Below are 19409 nucleotides of genomic sequence, written 5' to 3'. Positions count from 1 at the left end.
TCTTTAATTACTTCTGGCTGCCAACTCTTCATTGTTAATCCAATTAAGTCTATTCATTTAATTTTCTTGAGACAATAGGCCTATATGATGACCTCCAGTTAAAATCGACCATTACCAAAACTCAATCAGGCAGACTTCCTGATTTTAATCAGAGGAACAGACTGCAGTTTTATGGAAAACAACCAGCGGTCTCTGATGTATTCAGATCACCGTCACCTGTTGCCATAGGGGAGAGCCTGTCGCGTAACGCCATTAACAAAACAACACAATGCACCAGAAAAAAAAAAGGTTGAGATTGGGCAAAGTTTGTCAGATTGCTTTGCAAGGTCACCCTGGAAAAGAATGTAACAGCAAATCCAACAAAGTAACCGAAGAAGACACAAACGGCACATTTTGCTGGATAACAAAGCTTAAGTTAATATTTAAACTGGCTTATGCCTGGCTGGGAGGACCTTAAATTCACTCAAATACAGTACTTTTAAAAGGAAAAGTGGGGCACGAGTTGAGGAGCCAGACCTAACAGAAGCCTCATACAGTGATAATCTACAACGAGTAATACCACAATACATCATATAAAGCTGCAAGTCGAATCATTAATTACTCGATAGACAGAAAAATAAATATCAAAATAACTATTTTGATAATTCATTAAGTTAATAAGAAAGTTATTTTTCAAGCAAGAAATGCTCCCAGATTCCAGCTTCTCATTTGTGAGGATTGGCTGCTTTTCTTAGTCTTACATGAGAGTACATGAAATATCTTTGGATTTTGGAGGATTGATAGACAAAGTAAGACATGTGATGACATCATCGTAGGCTTTAGGAAATTGTGTTGGGCATTTTTCAGTTTTTTTACCGACATTTTGTAGACCAAACAATTAAATATTTATTTATTCAAGGATTATTAAATAATCATTAGTCTTTATTAATGTTTATTATTATTAAAATAATAATAAAATGAATCTAACATTGGCACCACAAATCTAACTGAAATTATACTGTATTAAATTACACATAAAAGAAAAAAACTAGTGAAAATACCCCTTAAAATGAAATTGAGTTTTGCTCTCTGGTTAATATACATAAAGCAATATAAAATAGTGGCTACTGGGAAACATAATAGTATTTGATTTACTTTAAATGTAAGAAAATTATCACATTTGAGAATCAGTTAAAAAATAATAACTGATAACTTAAACAAACTGACAAATCGGCCTATTGCATACCTGTTGAGAAACACAGCTGTGTAGATCCCAAACTACTGGGCATATCTAGTGCTTTTACTAGTCTAACACTTTTAGAAGATTAAACCTCTAAAATGCGAGTCATTGGACAATATTTTTCTTAGACTACTTTAGTTTTGAAACAACAATCTTTCAAAAAAAAACAGAGGATAGCTTATTTAACACGTAAGTCTCTCTCTCTCTCTCTCTCTCTCTCTCTCTCTCTCTCTCTCTCTCTCTCTCTCTCTCTCTCTCTCTCTCTCTCTCTCTCTCTCTCTCTCTCTCTCTCTCTCTCTCTCTCTCTCTCTCTCTCTCTCTCTCTCTCTCTCTCTCTCTCTCTCTCTCTCTCTCCCTCCCTCTCCACTGTGCCTCTCAGTTGGAGGGAAACTGGTTCTGTTTCAGACAACACATCACTCACTGCCACAGTTGACATGGCTACGGTGATCTGATACTCTTCATGGCCTAAACAAAGAAATGAATGGTGCTTCTGACAAAAAATAGGAGATAGATCAAAGCCATGCTGGTGGATGGGGGCAATAATTGCCTTCAGCACCTTAAGGAACAATTCATTTGGCCGTTTTTTTCTCCCTTTGGGATGCATTCACATAAAAATAATAATATATGCTTGGAATCAAACACTGTATCAGTGGCCACTTTCTGGTGATTTATAGAATCAACTATCTGCCTCTTATACAACTTAGTAACATTTTAGTGGTAATCCCATTAGTTAGCAGCCCTTTCCACCTGATACCCAGAGATTATGATTATTTTATAAAGAACACGTCACAAATGGCCTCATGTTGCCATCAGCCTGCGCTCTTAGCTGTCCGGTTCTCATAGCTGGACCACACCGTCACTCATGTCTAATTCATAAGATTGTGAGAACATCTGACCTCACACAGAGTCATCTCCTTTTGTGGTGCTAAAAACATGGCTACAATAGCAGATGGAGAAAACTCAGGGGCAAAAGAGTTAAACTGTCTGCCGCCTTTTGTTGCCGTTATCTCTCTTTATTCTGTTTACAGCCATCTCAGCTAACATTTTGAGAAATACATTTATTTGCTTTTTCCAGAGTTAGATGAAAAGATCTATAACACTCTAATGTCGGTAATGTTACAGCAATATGAAGCAACAGATGGACGCGGTTAGCTTCGATTAGCATACTGGAAACCCCTAAAGTTAACTAATTACACGTTAAGAAAATAAAGTCTGTTGGCAAAAGAAAGAGCAAAGCTAGCTCTGTCTTAAAGGCTTCATGATAAGCAAAGCTAACCGTCTGCTAGCTCTAGCTTCATATTTGATGTACAGAGTGGTATCAATCTTGTCATCCAACTCTCGGCAAAGAAAGCAAATAAGCTTTATATTTTATTATTTATTATTTATATTTCCAAAATGTCCAACTATTTCTTTAAATACGAAGCTACAGCCAGGAGAAGGTTAGCTAGCTTAGTATAAAGGGGGAAACAGTTAAAAAATAGTCCAGAGAGCTCCCGTAAAAAAAAAAGTTTGATTTTATGCTTCAGTTTTTGTATGAATGAAACAAACTAAATATAACTCTCACCAAGAAAGCGAATGAGTGTCTTGTCATGGAATGTCAAACTAAACACACACACTTAAAGACAGCCTGCAGTTATCCTGTCAGTTGTCACATTTGACCACTGTGCTAATGTGCTTAAGCTCCAGGTACATTAATCCTGCCTCTCTAAAGAAATTAGCTCTCTGACAGTGATTGGTTTGTGGAGTTTCACATTAATTTAATTATATTTCAACCAACCAACAACGCTGTAACTGACATCCTTTGTCTCAGATGATTTACAGAGGAAACACAGCTGTCAGTAACTATATATAGAGATCACTGAAGCAGAGAAGAGCAGTCTCCACCATCTCTCACATCCACCTGCTGCCATGAATCAACACAGACAGATTGTGGGGCTTCACCTAAAGGTACACCTGTTGTCGACCCCGAGGCATTCCCTATCAGTCTTCCCTGGTGACAAGGAATAACCCACCCACTGTCATTAGTCTTTGACAGGTAACACAGCCCAGATCAACAGGTCAAAGTTAACAGTCTATAGCCACGACGTTCCACTTCCGGGATTGCTCCGGTGCTGCCGAAAATTCCGCCAGATGTCCCTCTTTTTGGCCGGATGTCCGTTACCTTCCGCTTTCTTTGTGTTGGAATTCTAAACTCCGACTGATTTCTGAGGACTATGGTTAACTGCTCCTCAGATCTCTGCAGGGTAAATCCAGACAGCTAGCTAGACTATCTGTCCAATCTGAGTTTCCTGTTGCACGACTAAAACAACTTTTGAACGTACACACGTTCCACCAAAACAAGTTCCTTCCCGACGCTATTTTGCAGCTGCACTGTGGCTCTGCCTGGCGCTTAGCACCGCCCAGGACGATTGTGATTGGTTTAAAGAAATGCCAATAAACCAGAGCACGTTTTTCTCCCATCCCGGAATGCTGTGTGGACTAGCCAGACCCTTCTCTGCAGCACTGTGGAGGAAGGTCTGGCAATGCGAGACTAAAGTTAACATGAATGTATATGGTCTATTACAGCAGTGGTCTCCCAAGGAATCGCATGACCAATCTGAGGTAGAGGTTCTGGTGGTGGGTTCACTTGAGTCCTGGTAACTGAAACCCCACTCACCCAGGACCCGAGCTGGGCCAGATGAAAAATAATAGTCATACTAATTGTGTCTGTGTAGGGTCCCTTTCTATTGATGTGGGTCTCGTGTCTGTGTGTCAGTTAGGACTGCAACTAACCATTATTTTCATTATTGACTAATCGTTTCTTGAATAATCAATCATGTGATCTATAAAGTCTCAACAAATTACAATGGTGGCGTTTTGTGTCCCACCAACAGTCCAAAACCCAAGGATATCTAGTTTATAATAGAGTAAGAAAAACAATCACATTTAAGAAGTTGAAACCAATACATTTTTGCAATTTTTGCTTATATAACAAATTGTTCAGCCAATGGTGAGAAATTGTGTGAATTATATGCTATGGCTTTTACTGTCACCAAATCTTGATCCAATGGAACACTTATGTGACATCTTGGACTGACGAGTCCAAAAGCACCAAATGAGGGAATATCTTGAATGGTGTTCATCCCTCCAGTAGAGGTGTAGAGACTTGGATAACCAAGTCAAATACACCTAATGTGGTCTTTCACTTTAATTTGTCACCTGTCTTTTGTTTCATAATAAGCAAAACGTGACGCAGAGACCTCTGACTGCCTGCTGGACTAGTTTCCTTTCTTGTTCTATTAAAAAGTCATTCTGCAAAACTGAAAAAGAATTTCAAACCGGAGGTAACTGTCAACGAGCAACCAGGGGGCCACCGAGTCCAAAACAAATAAATCCGCTCTCAATCACAAATGTGTAATGCTGAAGGTCAAGGCGCCTCCGGCTGCTATAATAATCCCCTGTTGCTAACTTCCAGTTCAATTTCCTAACGGTCAGTGAACACCCCGCAGAGCCGAGGTCTTTCACTGACACCGTAGGGGCAAAGAGGTGCGTTCATAAGGAATTTGGCCAGTCCTGCTCCACCATCATTACCAAGGGAACGCTCGTTAGCAGAGAGACGTTTTGCGTAGGGCTCAGTGGGATGTCGCTGTCACGCCTTTTTGTTTTTGATCCCTTTTGACCACCTTGATCTCGACTTGTCCAAATAGTGGTGAGGGGGCAGCCATGACAGGATTTTATTGGCACTAATGGCGTTTTTCCATTACATGGTACCTGCTCGACTCGCCTCTACTCTACTCGCCTTTTTTGGTTTTCCATTATGAAAAAAGTCCCTGGTACCTGCTAACAGGTTCGTTTTTTTTACTATCACGTCCGCTGAGGTTCCAAGCAAACTGAGGCGATACCAAAAGGTGACGTGAAAAACCTGCAGACTACTGACTAATCACTGCGTCATCATTGCTAGCGACAGACGGGGTTGTCCTGAACAAACCCGCCATTTTTAATATAGTTTAGCCAGCTGTGTTTTTTTTTTTTTGCTGCCTCCAGCTTCTTTTGAAACTAAATTTGTCTCGCGGCCGAGTCGAGTCCAGCCGAGCCGAGTAGAGTAGAGCTGGTACTAGCAGTGGGTAAGCGCCAGGAGATTTTTTTTTAACGTATCATCACAAAGCTGCTACGGCTTAGGTTGTAGACCAGTTGATCTCAACCTTTTTTGGGCCAGCGCCCCCTATCCATTATCCAGGTCCCTTACCCCCCCCAATCAAATGAGATGTAGGCTAATTGCCCTGAATATTATGATTGATTGATGATTAGGCCCTAACTTTTGTTGAATGTTTAATGAAGACTTTAAATTTCATGACCGATTTGTAATGTTGCAGTACGGAGTTCATTTAAGATGATGCTCTGACGTCCCGTTACCTGTGAAGGCAGCACCGAGCAGAAAACTGGCAGGTTTAATGTTGCAGACCACTGTTTTTTGCAAGTAATTTAAACTGTAAACTCGTATTGTTGTGAATCGTAATCACCTTAACACAAAACGCCTCCCCAAAGGGCACCTCAACGCCCCCCTTATCAAAATATTGCTTCCAGGGCCCCCCCGTCATCCTCTGAACGCCCCGCTGTACCACCCCCGTTGAGAAACGTTGCTGTAGACTATTAGTTTTGTTTCTCGATAAATTAATTGAACAGTTATCGGAATTGTGGTTGATTAATTTTCTGTCGATTGATTAAAGACAGATGACAATCATTTTGATTTTGTCATCAAACTGGGGATTTCTTTGGCTTTCCTGTCAACCAATGATAATCTTAGCTGTCTCTCTGCGGTCATTGGAGTCCATATCACTACACCCCTTTCACCACCACGAATGTCCTGGCCCTGTTTATAGCTCCCAAAGACAATCTCTGCATGGCTGCTTTTTAAAAAGGGTTTTACATAGATATATAGCTTGAATTGAGTAGTATAACGGCACCTAACTGTAGAAGCATTATAAACAAATATGCACACACCGTTTGTGTTTTACCACTTGGATTGTGTTTCTGTATCATGCAGCAGCTCAGTATGCTTTCCGGGACTCCCTGGATGAAAAGGACTTCATGTCCACTTGGGATCGCTTTTCACAGCGCTGGCTTATCTCTCTGATTTCCATGTCCTGTTTACAATAGAGAGGACACACAATAAACGGAGTTGAGCATATTCTCTCAGCAACAAAACACACACACAGTCACACGCTGCCCCAGCTACAGCTACCCAGATACCAAAGACAACGGGATCGTGTTGCCAAAAAATGTCTTTTCACGCACGGAGGATGTGAAATGACACCTTTTAGGTGCGTCTAGCAAACAGAGCCAAACATTTACAGTACAGCGGTTCTTGGCAACAGCAGAGGGAGGGACTGCAGTCCATCATTCAGATGTAGCAGAAGGTGACGGACTGCAGCGGCATCGCTAATGTACATCAAGCCATATAAATCTGGTCTGTTGCATAAGTCACATTAAGCTTGCAGCCTCTTCCTCGGACAAAATGTGCCTTAGACAAATACAACACATCACTTCTATGTAAAATCTTTAACACCTCTATATAAATTGCTCTTCTAACAGCGTGTTGTTTGGACAAAATGTGCTTAAGTAACAAACTAAATATCAAATGTCTGGTAAACTGCAGGCCATTTATCACCTCGTGCCACTGGTTGTGTAAGGCACCACAATACCTTAACAAAACAGCAGAAAAAAAGTAGTCTAATTGGGAAACACTGTAGACAAGGAGCCTATTATTCAGTAAATCCTGGATTTATCAAAGATTTTCAAAGATTGAGCACTTGGTACCGTTATGTCTATGTATTTTCTGAGTGAACCCTGGCAGAACCTGACAAAGTAAATTATTCATGTCCCCATAAATAAAGTAACCCCTCTTCTAACCCAACTGCTGCTGTCCTGAGCAGATAGCGACTCAACGGTGCTGACCCAGAGGCAAGTCACCTGTGTACACTTATGGCTTAGTGAAATATTTATAATGCAGGAAGCAACATGTTGTTGAAGAGCAAAAGAAATATGACTTCTGGGTCTAGAAAATAGATAGGCTTTCTGCAGGGTTCAGCACATTAAATAAAGACTGTTTATCACAAAGAACACAATTTAATACCTGGTTCATGGTCATACCGGCCAAAATATGGCCTAAAATGATTTACTAAGTGCATGAATGACATTCATAGACGTTAATATAACAGCAACATAATTCATAATAACATTATTCATTAACCATTGAACAATCTGGACCTGCAACAGAAAATGGAAGGCTAAATGGATGGTTGGATGGATTAACCAAAATAATAACTGAAATTAATTTAAGGTCCACATATTTTACAGAAAGTCAAATGTTTGGAACAACAGCACGGAGGATTTTTTTGCATAAATCCCATACAAAAACGTTTTATAACCAACATTACTGCCCACAACAGGCTATAAAGAATATGTAAGACCTTTAAGAGTGAAATTTAAGACTTTTGAGTCATTGAGTAAATTCAAATCAATGCTGTTTAAGACTTGTCACAGCCTGCAGACTGACCGTGTAGGTGGATACAGTATATTTGACACATAACTAAATGAGCTCTTTCATCTTTGAGGGATAGATGAGTTAAAACACTCAAGCTTCCAGCCCTACTCCCTTGACACAAAGCGATAAAGATTTAGACTCCAGTCTCCAGATGAGAGAATACATTAATGAACATGTTCAGTCCTCTGTCTACAGGCTGTCAGGTCAGACAATCCTCATCATTTCCTCTAGTCACTCCAACCAGTCTGCTTAGCATTCAACTTTAGTTCCAAAGGTTGTCAGAGAGGCACTGCTCCTCCCAGGCTCCCCGCCCCCCCTTTCTCTTAACCATCCCTTATTTAATCCACGATAAAAGCCATTTTTTAGGGCCAAGGAGGTAATACTTCAAAATAACGTTGCAGAATGAGTTAGGTTACATCCAGAATTTAGGCTGACCAGTCCGCTGCACGTTCAGGCCAAGAACCTCCAAAAACAATGATACAGCAGGATCTGCATGGAGGATTAACGTGACTCCAACGAAACAGTTTCTCCACTCTGCAAAATTGGTGTTAAGGAGATTATTACATGGTGTTATTTGTCTGAGAAAGACATTGCTAATGAGGCCAAGGTGCAGTACTTAGCACCTCATGCCATGTGAAACTAAACCTGCAATACTGACAAACATGGAACTTTCCATCACAGGTTTATCTGCTAAATGTCAGCAGAGGATGCAGTCTGTCTTACTTGTCACTGCTTTTACAGAATCTAGTTACAGAGGCTAAATAGGAAAACGGCTCCTTAAAAAGTGAGATGTCTGGACACTGCTGACCTATTCCATATGTTCCATATGCTGCCCGAAACTGACTCCATTTTGGGAATCCATCTTTGACGCTTTGAACCACTGTGTTGCACTGCTCGCTTACACCTTCGCCTTTGATTGCTATTTTTGGGGTCGTTCCAGCTGGTGCGCACTTGAAGGCCACCCAGGCAAACCTAGTGGCCTACTCCACTCTGCTAGCCAGAAGACGAATATTGTTAAAGTGGCAAGAGGGGAAGCCTTCCTTCCTTTGCGCACTGGGTTCGGGAGGTTTTGCAGTGACTGAGAGTAGAAAAGATCCGTTACACCATGAGAGGATCTACTTCAAAATTTGACTTGACTTGGAGGCCCTTTTTAGACTTTATAGATGGGTCAGATGCTCGGTTACTAACTATCAACATACAATCCGACTTCAGTTGACCTTCCTACATCCTCCTTTGCTTGCATTTGCATTCTTGCTGCATTTTACTCTTTTTTCCCTATCCACTATCTTTATACGCAATATATATATATTTGTATTCTTTTTATTTATTCTTTTATTTACTTTTTCTATTCTTATTCTTTCTCTTTTTGTTGTTGATGTGTGTAACCCTCGGTAATGCATATTACTCTTAACTGCCTGCTACCTGGGGGTGGGACAGGTGGGAAGGTGGGAGGGTTTTTGTTCAAATCTACGTGACCGGTGATTGCTGCATCAACTGTGTTGTTCATAACTGAAAATGAAAAAAGAAACCTTGATTTAAAAAAAAGTGTCTCCTGCAAACAGCATCTTTTTTTTTTTTTTTTTTAAGTCTGCAGTGCGCTGTCCTCTTGGTTAAAAAACAACAACAATTGAGGTCCTGCTCAATCTTCAGCTTGGCAATTAAATCCACCTGAAAACTGTCCCTGATGTTCCTCTGCAAAATTAGCCCACTATTCACAAACGGTACTATAAATAGGCCGCAATCTCCCTTCCATCTCTCTCTGCATCAAATTCTGTGTGAGAGGAAAGCTGTCATTTGGAGGCATAGGCGTAATTTACAATCCCTCCACCCAGTAATCAAAACTGGCCAGTGTAACCCCCCAAAAAAAACCTAATCTAATTTCCCTCTTATAAATAAAGACATTTGCACCATAAATTGGTGCAGATAAATTCACCAAAATGCAGGAAATGAAGTGTTTGATGCCTAGAATTTCAATTGTGCTTAAGAGTGGAGATCCCGGGGTGCCCCGGGAGCTCACCTGGTTGAGCGTGCGCCCCATGTACTTAGGCTCAGTCCTTACCGCAGCGGCCCAAGTTTCGATTCTGACCTTTGCTGCATATCATCCCCCTCTCTCTCCCACTTCCCTGTCTTAAGCTGTCCTATCCAATGAAGGTAAAAAAGGGGAGAGATCTCAACCCCCTCCCCCTCCCCCCCCAATGTCGAATGCAAGGTTACGCCTTGGTTCGAGGTGACAGTACTGACTTTTTAATTCATAAAGTTTCACAAAAGGCTTGATTATTAACCTCCCAACCTCATCTTTTAAAGTTGTTTTTCTGTTATTGGGTGAGGAATACTGGAGGATTCATGTGTCACATTTTCACTCCATGAAGTGATTAAAATAAGTTACACAGTGGGTATTTTTATATTGTTAAGAATGATTGGACAAGAAGGAATATTTTCTAATGAAGCTCAGCGTAAATTCTTAAAGGAAGACTTCATATACCTTTTCCATCACTCGTAATGATCAGCTGTTCCATGGTACGTCACTTGTCAGTAGTAATCAGATCAAGCTGTGTCGTTGTTAGTTAAACCAATCAGGGTCGGCCATTTGTCACCAGCCTATCACTGCTTTAAATCTGCTCTCTCTTCCGCGGTTGGCAGTTGTCGTTTCAGGAAATAGAGTGCGTCCCGCCTCCTCCCCTTCTGCCACCGGTGGTCAAGCCCTCGGACTTGGGTTTCGTCTGCGCTTGGCTGTCGATGGTTCCTCTCCTCTTTCACCACCACCAGTGTCTGGACTCCATTGGGGCATATGTTTGGGTTTCCTTAACCCTTTAGGACGTTTGGTTTCGATGGAGTCCAATCTCCAGAGACTTGTACATTTACATGTTTGTCTGTACAATAAATATGTTCATAATTGCAAGGAAGTCTCTCCTGATTGAAATTGAGTAGGTAGAAACTGTAACAACTTCTCTCTTAACGCCATCAGCGTGACTGAACCTGAGATTTTGTCACGAGTTCTCATGACAGCAAAGTGGGTTTCTGGGTTATGTAGTGCAGTCGGGAAAAGTACAAAACACATGGTAGGCTATTTGGGGCTTAAAGATCTGATTAACGATCACGTCAAATAATTATGGCATTGTGTTCTGCTGCGACTATCATGAAAATGAGTTGCATTTAACTGTATCATCTACTGACAGCTGCTTTTCCTAGGAGTGATGGTGTTCTCAATAAAAAAAAAAAGAAGTATATTACCAATAATATGTATGGTGTTTCACAATTTTTCAAGTCTGTCTTAAAACCAACGTCAGGTGCTCATATGAAGATTGGAACTGCTTTGTCTTGCTGTGATCATTTCTCCTGTTCATAATGGCCATCAAAAGATCCCTTATAATGTGATTTCAATGTAAGTGATGAGGGACAAAATCCACAGTCCTTGTGTGCAAAAATGTATTCCAAAGTTTATCTGACCTTGATTTTGAGACTTTGGCCATCAGAGTTAGACAAATCAAGTTGATATCCTTCAAAGTAACTGTCTTTTTAGTACAAAGATCACTCTTTATTTACTCTATAATTGACACATTGATCTCAAACAGATCTATCATGGAAATCTATATGAAAAAGAAAAAAAAAAAAAAAAAAAAAAAAAAAAATCGCAGCACATTAAACCCCTCATTTTCCATGATTTTTATTGCAGTGTGCAATAGCCGGGAGGCTGCTGAGGCAGATGTTATGTCTAACTAGGAATTTGTTATCAGAAGCCTGTACAAGTGCAGCATTACTTCCTGCTGATACTATGAAGACAGTATTAATGACATGGGATGTATTGGAATTAGAAGCTGAATATCACCCAAACAAGTATTGCCAACACTGTCACAAATCATATTACAGCTTACATCAGCTCTGTATAGCGCCGTATAATAAATACTAAGTTGCATATGTACACAAAAATCTAACCTTTACTGCCACGCCCCCCGCCCCCCCCCAAACGGTCTTGTAACTGCAGTCCCTTCACTGTGCCTCCTACTGCAAAACAAACACCTGCAGAGTCAGAGAAGGAAGGATTTTCTAAAGACCCCCAACACAACATATCCCCCAAGCTTAGCATAAATCTGCTAATAACAGCCTGTGTCTGTAACACGGTTTTCAGATTTGAAAGATTAAAGCTGCCAGTTTGCAGCGCATGCGTTGCTGCTCTGTCAATGACTGTTTAAACAGGCTTCAGACGGGTTCAGCTAAGACTAATATGAATGACTATCTCACCTGTAACACCGGTTATATCGCGCCTGTCAGCTAACCCGTAACTGAGGAGGGAATTCATCTAATTATATAACTAACAGCAAAACCTTTCTAAATCTCAGTCAAACAAACCAGGAGTATGTGTTTATCCTCTTAACAACTCACTCATTAAGGTTTTGTTGGTAAGCAGCTGATCATTCAGAACCATAGATGTGTATGTGAGATAGGAATAGATAGATAGATGCATCAACCTCACCAACACTGCTGAAATGATATGTATATCATTTATTTCATTGATATATATCCTCAAATGTGAGGATTTTCATTGTTTTACATTGTTGGAAATTCGAAGACGTCACCTTCAGCTCTGTTACCTTGTAAGATCACTTTCGACTATTTTTTTTTACATTTTATAGACTGACAACTTTAAAGAAAAGTTAAGAAAAAACTTTTTGAAAAAAATTTGCTTCCTGGTAAATTTATGTATGATTTTTCAGTCTAAACGACCTTCATCAGACTGAAAAAGAGATTTTTAACTTATTTGATAGACTAAACAATCAATCCATTAATCAAAACAATAATATGCAGGTTAAAGGACAATTCTGGCGCAAAATGAACTTAGGGGTTAATAACACATGTACTGAGTCGACCGTTGTCTGGGATATGTTTTCATGCTAATCGAATGCGACCAGTTTTAGCGCAAACCGCTAATTACCTTATAACGCTAGTTGTCGGGGCACGGGTAAAGTAAAAAGAAATCGCTATTTCTATACCACTAACAAGGCTCAAAATAGCACCACACTCAAACGACGAACGCCGTGCAACCAGTAACATAGCTCAAGCACGGCGTTCGTCGTTCGACTGGACTGGTACTGTCTTTCTAAACTATATTTTTAATAAACTGTCTGTACAAGTTCTCAATGCTTCGGTTTACATGTAGGGGCCCTCGTTATGCTACCGTGGAAGTGTGGTGCTATTTTGAGCCTTGTTAGTGGTATAGAAATAGCGATTTCTTTTTACTTTACCCGTGTCCTGACAACTAGCGTTATAAGGTAATTAGCGGTTTGAGCTAACACTGGTCACATCCCAGAGAACGGTCGACTCTGTAATCATGTGTTATTAACCCCTAGGTTCATTTTGCGCCGGAATTGTCCTTTAACTCAACTGATGATGAAATAATCATTAGGACTGGGCATGATGATATATATCCTGAGATGGCATAAATGTGTCAACGGTCAGATATTTCACTCCACCATGGTGTCTAAACTCCGCCACCAGTGTAATACTGAGAGGTGTTTCGAATATACAGTATTCTCCACCCTATTTATATCAATGAGGGTAGACTACATATGAAACACCTGTCAGTATAATGCAATACAAACTAACAGTGCTGATCATAACGTTAAAACAACACCTCCCAACAAAACAACAGTTTTGACAAAGAGTTAACATTACAACCTTCACGAGGCCAGGATCTATCGCAGGACTGTTCTATGAGACTGCATTTTATTTTGGCTAGGTGTGCCTCATAAACTGGCAACACAATGCTTATCTCTAAAATGTGTTCTGAGGGCGCCTGGGTAGCTCACCTGCTAGAGTACACACCCACATACAGAGGCTCAGTACTCGACGCAGCGGCCGCGGGTTCGGTTCCGACCTGCGACCCTTTGCTGCATGTCATTCCCCCTTTTCTCTCCCCTTTAACGTCTAAGCTGTCTTGTCAATAATAAAAGGCCTAAAAATGCCACACAAACATATTCTTCTTAAAAAGTTCCCATGACATGGTGCTCTGTAGATGCTTTTATATAGACCTGGTGCAGTCCCACAATGAGCTTTCCTTAGTATGTGCCATTTCTGTGTCTGTAGCTATTGAGGAGGAGAGAGGGGGGGGGGGGCAAGGTGAATGGTGGGGGTGTGGTCTTGACCAACTGCCACTTTGCTCGTTTGAAAGCCATGATGTCTCTCTCTCATGGGTGGGCCAAATTCTCTGGGCGGGCAAAGCAGAGAAAGGGGAGGTAACCTTGCTCCTTATGACCTCATAAGGAGCAAGATTCCAGATCGGCCCATCTGAGCTTTCATTTTCTCAAAAGGCAGAGCAGGATACCCAGGGCTCGGTTTACACCTATCGCCATTTCTAGCCACTGTGGGACCATAGGCAGGCTGAGAGAACGCATGTTAATGTTAATGTGAAATTTTCATGCCATGGGACCTTTAAAATATGTTCTGACAAACCACACTATCTGCCCGGCACCAAACGACGGACAGGCAAAATTTGCAACTACATGTAGCTGGTGACCACAGTGAAGCATTTAGCTTCGATTTATAGATTCTATATAGATAAAAGGACATATACCATCGTATCATATGGCCCTCTTCTAATAGCAACAATACTATCCCACACAATGACACGGCAGCTTCAAACGAGCATTTTCCAGACAGGCAGTATATGACCCTTAAGATCACAAAACAAAACCACCTAATAAAAGATACAAAAGGCATTGCTCACCCAGAGAAAAAAACGTAAGCCAGGTGAAACTAAACCCACTAAGGGGAAGTAATGACAGGAAGGAGGGATGAGATGGGACAGAGTACACTATCTGTGAGGTTATGCATTAAAAACAGAGCTTTGACTTTGCTTCTGTTTGTTCCTTTGTTCACCGGGTGATCAGTGTCTGGCCTGCAGCAGACCACTGCGTCTGCATCACCTCTGCCTCTGCACTCCAATTGTTGCTTCAGCAACCTGAGCCTGGTGCCAAGATCAGCGTTGGGCAAATCTCGCTGTACCTCTGGGCTTTCACGGTCTTGTACAGCGGAAGCTTACAGATTAATCACAGCATTTTGAGAAAGAAGAACACACGCGCTCTTCGATTAAAAAAAACAAACAAAAACGACTCGACGTGGCTTAAACCAACAGACCCCGAGTAAGGTTATTATGATATGCTGTACAAAAGGTGACGAATAAAGCAGGTGTTCCGGTCACCATAGAGATAACAGCAGGGAAACATGGCGGGGATGCAAACATGTTTACATAGTGGTGGGGAAAAGGGTTTGCCCAAGAGCCCAGAGAGTCAGCAGGCTTCATTAGAATACACTTTAATACCACGAAACACTACTTACATGCAGCGCATGTACACGGATCATATTACAGACTCTTACAATACACAACACAGGAGCCACTGAGCAATGTTCATTAATCCCCTAAACAATATTTATTGAGACAAGTATTGTAACATTTGTGTTTTTATTTTAGCCCTGAATCCTTCTTTTTCTTTTTTTGGCAGAAAAGATGTGTCAGTTGCTGTCCCTGTCGCTGTATTTTCTTTATTAAATCGCTTTTAGCTGAGAGATTCGGGTGGTAACAGGGGAGGGAGTTTGTGGCTTGACATAAGAGAAAGGAATGCAACCAAACCAAGGATGCTTTAATGGTCTTCCTTTTTTCTTTTTCTTCTTTTGTTATGGTTTTTCGTTTTTGACCGTTTTTTTTCATTGAAAACTAAAACTGAATTTATAAGACAAGGACAGATTATCAGGCAATAAAGACCACTTGAGTTGACCCAAGTTGGCAACAACTATTCAGCCCCTCTCCTGCTCCCACAGAAATAAATCAAGCCCCCCCCCCACCAACATCTTCCTCCTCTGAGATGACGTCAGAGAATTGAGTTTTCCATGTTACTCTCGGCTTCCACAGCAACCAGGAGTGACACCGCCCTCTCCCTTGACTTGACCTGGGGAGAAACCCTTCTTTTCCACGGGGGTATTGTTCCCAACGCTTGAATGGATTGCCCTCTAATTCATCTCAGCATGTATAGTATTGTACAAAAGCCAAGGAAGCTGGGGTCTGAGGTGCAGAACAAAACCAACAGGGGCAGAGTTATAAAGCCATGAACTGGTGAACTAAAAGGGTAGCCTAAGTTCTGTATGTGAATCCACAACAACCACCGTAACACCAAAACACTGCTTCTTCCCTCCAGGAATCACATCAACATCAAATAAAAAGCTCCATCAAATACATGGGGCTGCGTTCTAACAGTTTGTGGTAGCAACCAAGTCCATTTAAAAACCGTACCGAGTACTGAGAATTAGCATCAAATGTCTCATCAGAGCCGTGGTTTTGTTTACTTATTATTTGGACAGAGAGTTCCTGAATTAAATCAAAGTCATTGCCAATTTTAAAACTGCATTATTTAGGAAAAGTCTTATAAGACTGGCTGTGAAAATACATGTTTTAATATGAGGACTTTGGCTACTTTTGTTAAATAAAACAAGGATTTTGTAGGAAAACATGTTTATATTTAAGTATTAGGAAAATGATTACATTGTTATCAAATACTAAAACATATAGCACTACTACTGGAACATTACAAACTAGATCCAGCCCAAATACTATATTTATGGATCATGCAAGTAGGTAAACTACCAATTAAGCAAAACCTATAAGCTTCAGTCCTCTGCAAATAGACTCTTAACTGAAAGTGACAACTAGTAATTGTTACTACAACATAAAAAAACTATAACTCTCTCTACTACTAGGCTATAGAACTACAGCGCCTATGAAAAGTATTCTGATATTGACATATTGTCTTTCTGTTAATCAGTGTCAAAAAAGCCCCATTAAATGTTTGATTCAGTAACACAATAACACCTCCAAATGGGATTGACACTGTTTTTGTCTATTACTCTTTTTACATTACAATGTATATGCTTGACAGAGATTTACACCTTTAGGTACACAATTCTTAATTTATTGTGTAATAATTTACATTTTAGGGTCTCAGGTAGCAGTATTAACTTGATATAATCAAGTTGTTGAATCAAAACTTTTAAAATACCGAAAACAAGCTAATGTTTCCTTGGTGTTTACATTGCCAGCATACAGTGGAGCAACAGATTCAGGCCTCAGACTTCACACAATCATCATTGGGATGTCATTTTGGACTTTAGCTGCATTGCAAGACACCTTCCATTGTTTAAAGAAAACAGTAGCAGGAAGGTTAAATGCAATCTGCTTTGCTAACATGCACACTCACTCTTACAATCACTTTTCGCAGCAGTTGCAGCGCGCGCGCGCACGCACACACACACACACACACACACACACACACACACACACACACACACACACACACACACACACACACACACACACACACACACACACACACACACACACACACACACAATGATGCGACGGTACCGTCCTGCTTGACTTACCGAGGGGGATGAGAGGGTTCGCCGGGACACGTAGCGCGCTCCGACACCGTTAGAGTTAGTGGTCGATACTTTTCAGAGGAGAAAATCTGTGTTTTATCTCAGGTTATCAGTGGACCGGTGGAGGTGTCCTGGTCCTGGCCGAGCTGCAGCACTCACACTCAGACACTCACACTCACCAGCAGCAGCAGCAGCAGAAGACGGCGGTGTAGTGAGCTTCCTCGTACGTGATTGGGCCAGGTGGAACAGGCGCGTTCACGCGGCCCCTGCGCGCGGCACACCCAGCTGGTGCAATTACAAGACTGCCACCAGTGGTATACTCAGGTGGGTTCATGCAACCAGGTACTTTTAATAAGGTTTAAGAAGTGGTGGAAAGTAACTGAGTACATTTACTCAAGTACAAAATTTATATAGATATATTTTTGCTTGGGTATTTCCATTGTATACAACTTTACACATCTACTCCACTATATTTCAGAGGGAAATATTGTACTTTTTACTCAACTAGCCTACTACTCCATTAATCTGACAGTAGTTGAAATTTGCTCCACCATGACCAACTACAGCAGTAAAATGCCATGTGTACATTAATGCTAATCTGTAATAATCTGTAATTAATCTGTAATATTAATTAAATAATATAATATACACTACCGGTCTCCGGTTTGAGGTCACTTAGAAATTTCCATTCCACTCCATTACAGACAATACCAGCTGAGATCAGTTGCATTGTTTTTTTTTAACCAAGGCAGCAGTTTTCAGATTACATTATGTGCTTACATAATTGCAAAATGGTTCTCCAATGTTTTCTCAGTTAGCCTTTTAAAATGATATCAGATTATTAAACAGAATGTGCCTTTGGAACATAGGATGAATGGTTGCTGATAATGGGTAATGTAGATATTGCATTAAAGATCAGCAACTTCTTTCTACAACAGTCGAGAACCCTTTTGCAATTATGTAAGCACATAATGTAATCTGAGAACTGCTGCCCTGATTAAAAAAACAATGCTACTGATCTCAGATGGTATTCTGTCTATAATGGAGTGGAATGGAAATTTCTAAGTGACCCCAAACTTTTGACCGGTAGTGTATATTAGTAATACACTCTGGATGGGGCCATTTTGCATAACGAATGTTTTCGACACAATACTTTCGATAATACTTCTGTATTTTTTGCTCAAGTACAAAATTGAAAACAGAACTTGTAAATGTTAGGTCTTGCAGTTTTCCTTAAGTAAAGGGTCTGAATACTTCTTGCACCAGTTTTGATATAGGCTTCTAGTATAACTTGCATTTTAAGCAAATTTAAACTTTTACGCCACCACATTTCTGAGGGAAGTACAGCACTTTTATCACAACATTTATATGGCCAACTATATTCAGATTTTACTGCCATCCCCAAACTGTCAACTTTTCAGGAATAAACAAGCCTGGTTTTAGCTTGATGTTATATTGCAAGAGCTTTAGACAATTTAGCAAAAATGTTTCTTTTAATTTTTTTTACATTATTATGTACATCATTTCTACTCTCCTGTTTTTTTAAAGATTTTTTTTTGGGCTTTTCTGCCTTTAATGGACAGGACAGGTAGAAAGGGGGGAGACATGCAGGAAATCGTCACAGGTTGGACTCGAACCCTGGGCCTCTGAGATGAGGCATAAACCTCTAAATATCTGTGTGCCTGCTCTACCCACTGAGCCAACCCGGCCACACTAATCTCCTGTTTTGATAGGAAAATCCCAATAAAACAGCAAAAAGTGACTAAATGTTAATACTTGAGTACATTTTGCTGCTAAAACTTGTTTAGTTTTGTGAATGTGGGACTTTTACATATAATTCAGTATTTTTATTACACTATTATTACAACACGGCTGCTACCTGCTACATAATAAGTGTGGAAAAATATTAAAGTTGAGTCAGGGATGTACTGAAGGGTGACATTAGTGAAAAGGAGGTACACTGTCTCGGGATAAAGTGCACATATGAGATATACAGTGTTCAGAAGAATTCAAAGACAAACTTTAATTGGATGAGATATATTTTCCTCCAGTCATATTGCCTCATTGGTTTGAAAATGTTTGTACGTCCCTGCAGTTTTTGCACAGATCACTGAGCTATAAAACAATTAGTTTTGAATTGTTACTGAATGAAATGCATTTAACAAAGCATTTGCATTTTTAAATTGCAGGTATTTTTTTGTTTGTTTTTAATTCTTATATTCATGTTTGATTGGACATCTTAGA

At 40.4% G+C, this 19409-nt stretch overlaps 1 protein-coding gene across 2 annotated transcripts in view; it reads right to left on the bottom strand.

Annotated features, from left to right (window-relative positions):
* The window catches only part of fhdc1 (FH2 domain containing 1), a 36077-nt gene extending 18745 nt beyond the window's left edge, over nt 1–17332 (bottom strand). The window contains exons 1-2 of one of the 2 annotated variants that reach the window (XM_039816089.1): nt 17169–17332; nt 6200–6342 (exon numbers count right to left, since the gene is read on the bottom strand). The gene's annotated coding sequence lies outside the window, so the exon portion shown is untranslated. The remainder of the gene's footprint in view (nt 1–6199; nt 6343–17168) is intronic. The other variant, XM_039816083.1, reaches the window with a different exon arrangement.
* Between the last annotated feature and the right edge of the window lie 2077 nt (nt 17333–19409).

Source organism: Perca fluviatilis, chromosome 1, assembly GCF_010015445.1.
Source record: "Perca fluviatilis chromosome 1, GENO_Pfluv_1.0, whole genome shotgun sequence".
Taxonomy (NCBI): Eukaryota; Metazoa; Chordata; class Actinopteri; order Perciformes; family Percidae; genus Perca; species Perca fluviatilis.
The sequence above is the reverse complement of the archived record's forward strand: the minus strand, read 5'-3'. Positions and strand labels throughout refer to the sequence as shown.